The following is an 8,057-nucleotide window of genomic DNA, read 5'->3' as shown; positions in this document are numbered from 1 at the left end:
TAGCAACATCGCACCATGTATTTGTGTGGGTTTGAGTTTCTTTGATGGATCATCTTTTGACTATGCTAACATGTCAAGGTTGTGAGCCACATGTTCCATGTTCTACCTTCTACTATTCAATGCAAAAAAATCAAGGGTGGTCACTTTGTCACTTTTGGGAGTTTCCTGATCTTTAATTATAGTGACAAAGCAATGGATTGATACATATCAAGTGGGTCTGTTCTTTTTTATGGTCAGGGTGTGGTGGATCTTTGTCATGCTAGGCTAATTTTGATTAGATGGTGGTCATATTTTCACATTGATTCCCTTTTCTTTTGAAAGATAAGATGGCCATCAAATTTAGATCTTGGCAAATCTTTGGAGATTCCTTGCTTCATCTCAGTTGTCCATGGTTATAAAGAAAGATCTTGGATCTACAGTTGGGCTTTATTCATCGATTGGGGATATTTTTGTAGCATCTAAGATTTTAATTTCAAATGAAGATCTACATCAATAATTCATGCATTTTCTTGGAAAATCAAATTGTCTCCATGCAATCAATTCTGTATTTTTTGTGGCAGTTAACTTGTGTGTTATCCCATTCCATGTTTTCTTTAACAGTAGTGCAAAAATTATTTATTATGGCCATGACGTGTTACAAGGATTGTTTCTCTAATACAAACTGACATTTTGGGCCTTGTTCCATGGTGTTAATGCATCTCCATGCCTCTTAATTATTGAGATGATAAAATCACATGGAATTTTATTTTTTATAGTTGTATGCATTGATTTTGGTTTCTTCCTATCACTATTGCATCTAGAATTGTGCCATGATTAGATTTCTTCTAGATTTGTAGTAATTGCTAGGTATAGTGTTGATTTTTATTTAGGGGAAAAAATATCTTAGTTGTGCCTAAGCTATAAAGGCAGATTTTGGTAATTTTGTTAAGGGTCAGACTCTCTCTTTTTCTCTGGCATTTCTCTGGCTTGCTATTGTAAATCCCCTCTGCCTCTGAACTATATCATACTCTACCTTATCTCCTTTAGCAATTGATGTGTTGTGCAAGAACTATTTTCCTCTCATTGATGTATTGTGGATATCTACAATCTTGCATGATTGTATCTATTTTTGGTCTATGAATAATATATAAGTGAATTCTCTTCTTCCTTTAACATTTATTTGGGTTTTCTGATCTTCATGTTATTGTTAGATTAAAACAAGTCTGGATGTGTATATCTTTTGGTGTTATGATGGTTCAATAGTGCATATATGGGTAGAGATTGGTTTGAACATTCTATTTTGGTGCATCACCTCCTTACAATAGATTGGGTAGATTTTGTTTTGTGTATTCCTTCTCCCTTTTCCTCTCCAAGTGTAGTTAGGTGCATCATGATAGCAAAGGAAGCCAACCTTCTTCAAAAACTCGACCTCATAGTTCAAGTCCCACAGCTTGGAGGTTGTTTCCATGTTTCACAATGTTGTCCTTAGGTAAAAATTTTGGACAATAGTGAAAAATTTTGTGACAATAGTTTTTGGCATGCCCAGTGGGACACAAATTCAGCTTTGTAAGTTCGTTGGTTAGCCAGTTGTAATTTTTATTCATTAAGAATTTGGCTATTACTCTCAATGTCATCAGCCTTTGGAGGCATTCATTCAACACCATTCTGACTCTATGAATTTTTTGGTTTCATTTAGACCAAGTACTGGTCTGTGTAAAGATCATCTTAGATCTTTTATGTTTTTAAGATTTTCTATTAGATTAGTTAGTTCAATGCTTTACCATGGATTCTTTTCATAGAGATCCTTCCCACCTTCCCCCATATCATGAAGAGGCTATTCCTCATCCCTCTCACTCCATAAATCAAACTTCCTAGTGTCCGTTGGAACCATGTAGTGATTGTATATCCAAGGCAAGAATATTCTATGATTGCTTAGATAGCTTCAGTTTCAAGTTTGCTAAGCTTGGAAGATTTTTCATCCATGTTGAAAATCCATACCCATATATAGATTATGGGGATTTTTCTCACATTAAGCTCATTATGATTGTTTAGAATGAAGAATTACAAAAATGACAAGGAGACATGGGAAGATGATCCTCTTGTTTGCAGCATGGTGTCTACAGTTTATGATATTTTCAAGTTATCTCATCATGTTCCCCTTAGAATGTAGTAGAAATAAGAAGAGAGGGAGAGACAAAAAATTTGAGGAGAATCTTGCAATGCAAGTTGTTGCAGAAAGAGAGGAGGAAATGAGGCTACATTTGGCTCATTTTTAGACCAAGAAAGCAAAGGTAGCCCCTTCTCCAAAATATGTCATCCCAAGCTTCTAAAAGTCCCTTCCATTACAAGATCCTACTGTAACTTCCTCACTCCTTGTGCAAGAAAATTGTTTGGGTCATGAACCTTCCACACCTATCACCATTTTACTCTTTAAGGGTGGACTAGTTGTGTGGACTCCTCATGGTCTAAACGTGGAATTTTGGGAGAGTGAAAGAAATCCCACAAAGATACCATGGGAGGAGTTACAACCTACTGAGGCAGAAAAGGAGATTTCTATTGAGAAAAAGGAAGAGGTTTCAATCCTCTTATTTGATCAACCTCCCTCCTTTGTTGCGAAAGAAGAAGAAAATGAGGTTTTTCCTATTCTTGAGGAAAAAAATTTGGCTCTTGAGTGTAGAATAGAACCTAAGGGCATGCTAAAAAAGGAAGAAAATATAGACCATGTGTTGTTGTAGAAGGTCTCCCATGATATTAAAGAGGAAGTCTTTCTTTTACTGCCCCAAGTTCAAGAGGTATCAGTTGTTTCTCATGAACCACCACACACTCTAGAGAGAGAAACCCTTTTGTAGTAGCTAGAAGCACAACGAGTACATCTTAAGGTAAAGATTTCAAGGAGGCTTGAGAAAAATTTACAAGAGGCTAGAAGCCCAACAACAAGAGCATAAAGAAATTCTTGCAAGGGAATTGGTTGTGCAAAAGGAATAGTGTGAGGAGGAGCTACATGAGAGACTAGTTAGCATGATGAGTGCTACATCAAAGGTCGAAGAGATACAACTATCCCTCCGTCCCACATCACAAGAGCCTACACAAGTGTATGAAGTGCAGCCCCTTTTTTTCAAAGATTCATATGGGCTTGAGAAGGAATGCATGTTGCTTCTGCAACATAAGGAAACACACATACTACTTGTCGTACCATCAGAGCCAGTCGTTGATGGCCAAGAGGATACAACTATTGTAGAGCACAAAAATGTGATCAAGGCTGATTTCTTGGATCTAAAACCATCAAGAGGATACCCCATAAGGCATCTAGGTTTGCAACAAATCAACAAGTTTCCCCCGGTCATGCTCATTCCAAAGCACGAGGAAGAAGATTACAAAGAGGAGCAAGTATGTTTTGCTCCATAAGGTAATACCCCAATGTTGGAAAGCATCATTTTTTTTATTATTGGGGAAGAGTTATTCCATGCAGGAGTATGCTTTTTATGCTTGCTACTATTTTCAACTACCCTCATGCATGGAAGAAAAAATTAGCTTGTGAGGAAGGACAACTAATTCAACAAGCCAATCAATGGACTTGTTTAATTTATTGCATTATGAATAACATGTACATAGTAGAGTATTTATTTTTTAAAGTTCTTTCCTATTTTTCAAGAAGTGCATGAGTACATTTGTTCCCTTTCTGGAGGTTTTTTAATCTTTCTAAAGCTCCTTGAAGTTTTTTGTTTTTGTTGGTTGCAAAATTTTGTGAAGTTGCAGGTGGGATAACATATCAATTCTTGGTAGTGACTCTATGCCCAACTGATTTATTAAGGCCACTGATCCATGCTTAGTAGGAAAGCATCCCCTTTGAGTTGACAAAAATGTTGGCCAATTTTCCCCCATTTAGTCCATCATTAGTAACCAATCTGAAAGATCTTTAATGGGTTGGATTCTTTGATGTGGGTTAACAAGCTTTTTGATTAGGATAGCATCTTTTGGTAACTGTAATGCCCCGCCAAGGTATCCAAAGAATTTCACTAAGTTTGCCAAACAATTTTTATTTTATTTTTAAAAAGCATGAACGATAAACCATTCTCAACATTTGCGGAAGCAATAGAAACAATTTGAATGAAAGTAACATAACATAGATACATAATGGATTACATTCTTTAAAGATCCCTTAATGTTGAATTACTTCTAATCATAACTTATTCATCTAACATTACATCCTTAACAATGAAATAACAAGGATACATCCAATGTTCTTAAACCATATACAAGTGTACAATTTAGATTGCTTAATCATCCACTATACATGTTACAAGGTATGAAAAAGCTTGAAAGAATAAACATCCATGTAAATAAAGTACATCATCATCCAAAATTAATCCATGACGTAATAACATAATGAAACCACATGTCATACATGATACATCATCATAGAAGATATAAACATCCATTATAAGACATAATCCATACATCACAAAACATAAATAACTAAGTGCACGGTTCCTCCCAACTATAAATAGCATCATTAGACCATCATGGATCCTAGCCATCCCTCCGTGCGTAACATTCCAAAGCACCGAAGAGATCATCGGTTACAAACATAGTAGGAATGTCACTCCTAAAAACATCCTACTAACATGCAAAGTAAAGCATAGTATATCATCAACTAACATATGCAAATCATCAATATAAGAAACATACCAATAAATACATCCATCATAAGGTATATCATCAATCATAATGATCCAAGAACAAAATGAAGATAAATACCAACCAAGAATACTCTAGCCACGGTGTTTCAATAGATCTCAAATGATAAGAGTGGAAAAACACTACCACCCGACCGTGTGGAACCTAAATGGTCCACTCCCACCGTGCTGAGGAGATAATCTCAAGTCCCAAACAGGATATCAAAACCACAAAGCATAAATCTCTTAAAGTCCAGGAATCCTAAAAAGTATACTACTCAAAGGTTCCAAGCACAAAACCGACATCTAATTCCCAGAGGCACAACAATGACATGTAGGAAACCTACTATGCAAGCGGGAAAGTGTCATCGCATTTATCTCATACAAGTTACCCTGGCAGTTAGCTAAACTCCATGGGTCCATACAGATCTCATGCGGCCACTAGTATCCTCTCATACTGACGAGGCATACTATGGAATGCAAGGTCGCAACCATGTGTCTCACTACTCCCATCCTAGCCTGTACAAGCGCTCAAGGCATGGGCGAGAACCAAAACAATTATCTTTTTAGGTTCATTTAATCCCCATTTAGTGTGTAAATGTTATCACTTATTAACCAAACTTACAATGAGTTATCCTGGCAGCCACTTAGGGCCCCGACCCCCATTGCAAGCCACTTCCCAACACTATATGTAGATTACCTACCCTAATGCTCATGAAATCATAAATCACCATAGTCCTGTACAAGAGATTGTAAAGAAAATCCAAAAGATAATCCCTAAAAAGAATCATCAAATATCCACAATAAGAATTATCAAATCTCCAAGATAAGAATCATCAAAATCTTTATGATAAAATCATCAAATATGCATAAAAGCATCAAATCTCCATGAGCAACATCCATAGAAAATCATGACGACAACAGTTCTCTATTGGCAACTGAAGGCATCACTGATAATCATAAGTATCCATTGGTTCTCAATAACCAAAACATATCTCAAAATAATCACCATATCCATTGGTTCTTCAACAAGCAACCAAGAATATCTCAAAATCATACTGATCGAAGACTCCAAAATGGTTGAGTCAAACATGTCACAACATGACATCATCAAGAATAAATCCACATTTCAGTCCCATCATGGCGACTAGAAAACAAACCAAGGATAACTGATCGATGACTCAAAAATGATTAGCTCAGGTATCTCAAATATCTCAGCTTCACACATGAAGACTGATGAACAATAACAATCAGTAAATACAAACATTTCATAGAGCATACGATCACATAACCATGGTTGGGCTTATAAAGATCGAGACCAAATAAGATCAACATGCCAACACATCTCATAACCCCCGAGCCTTTGGTAACAACCTAGGACTCGTCAACTCTAGTTAACCCAAAACCCAAAACAAGAAGCATATAGAATACACGATGCAGACACATGTTTTGGTCTACTAAAATCTCATAGTTGAATAATGTGTAGGGGTTTCCAGTTTTTCTTTTCAAGTATACTTCAAATGTCTAAAGTTCATCATTTGACTTACAAGTCAACCCAGTTGTTCCCCGATAGCATTATCCTTCCATTATTAAGAATTACATTCTAAGAATAACTTAAGGATAAATATTCACTATACTGATCATCATTAACCTTAATTAAATTGTTCTCTATTTTAACCATGATCCATATTCTAATTGATCAACTCATCTTATCGTTACTTCAACTTTTCACATAAATCAAGGATCATTAATCGTTAAATTATAAGAGAGCCAATTATCAATCTTCGGATAAGATATCATAACTTAATTAGAATGATAAATTAAATCCATCAATTAACATAGGCACACCATCTATGACCTATTATCATTCTAATAATTCTTAATTAAGACTTAATTAAATATTATTAAAATTTAAGCCTTTTAATTCAATCATTATCATCATTGACAATCATATAATAACTAAAGTCATAAATTCAAGTCAAAAGATTTATCAACTTCAATATAGATAATCTACAATCTCGTTAAAATAATTATATCAAATAAATCTCTATTAGATAACTTAATTATTGATTAAATCTACTTAACTCTCATTAATTGATTTAATTAATAACTACACAGCCATTCCATCGACCTAATGAATATTAGTTGACCAACAATAGTTTGCACAAGAAAAGTCATTCTGATATTAGTATTTTGATGATAATACTAATAATAAGTTATTTTGGAAATCTTATCAATAATGACCACATTCGATTCTCTTTCAAAGAATACTCCTTTACAAATTGTAATATCGATAATCATTTAGACCACTATATTACTATTACAAGTATACCATATTGCGTAACTTCCTTATTAATAAGATTTAATTAATTTTACAATTAATTAAATCAACTGATATTCGCAATTCAATCATTATTTAACCATAGTTTCTTAACCTATAAGTCAATACATTAATATTCCCAAAGATATAAGGATAACTATATCCCAATCTCATTAAAATAATAATCAAGACTGATTAATCCTTTTAAGTAAATTTTGATATACCAATCCTTGATCTATTAATCATGCTATTAATGGTAATTGTCACTTAGTATAATTTTCCCCCCCTCGTTTCTTAATTAAATCTCCATCCTGCTAAGTTGAGTTATACTTTAAACTTCAGCGGAACATTTTGCGACTCTAATGAGCCAAAAATATCCAATAGCATTAATCTAATAACATATATCATTTATACAATTACAAACATTAATTGTGAATATATGTATTGAATAATATTTGATAGCATATATTGTTACTAATACACACACACACACACACACACACACACACACACACACACACACATATATGTATGTATGTATATATATATCCCAAACTTATCTTAACATTGTAATCAAAATCTAAGATGAGTTTAATATCGCCAAAGGCTTTCTAAGCCGTGCGGTCAGTAGTCACATGTCACGCAGTAGTATATTTATACCCGCCACCACTTGTGTTGCATTGTCTTCACAGTCGTTCCACATATAATGCCGCCACAGTGGAAGGGTATGTGGAAGTAAGGGTCCCTCCATAATTTATTATCTTCTTTAGTCAAAGGATTTATCATAAAAATACAATCCTCGGTTACGAAAGATAACTTAGCTGCAGATGCTAGTATTCCACTGCCTGCCTTAGTTATTAAGGTCATGTGGTCTGCCATGCCCCCTCTGCTGAAAGCTATGGATGCCGGGGGTGGTGGGTATAGATCCCACCCTCCTCGATTCATGTAAATATAAATGTTTTTAAACATTTTCAACAACGTTTTGCACTTCACACTTCAATAATATAATCGTTTGCATCATAAATCGACTGTCAAACTAATATCTGGGCAAATTACAAATGTTTTAAGCGATGTTCAAATCG

Source organism: Cupressus sempervirens, chromosome 7 (genome assembly GCF_028749045.1).
Source record: "Cupressus sempervirens isolate cs-2001-9-10 chromosome 7, ASM2874904v1, whole genome shotgun sequence".
In the NCBI taxonomy this organism is placed as follows: Eukaryota; Viridiplantae; Streptophyta; class Pinopsida; order Cupressales; family Cupressaceae; genus Cupressus; species Cupressus sempervirens.
This window is presented reverse-complemented; position numbering follows the sequence as displayed.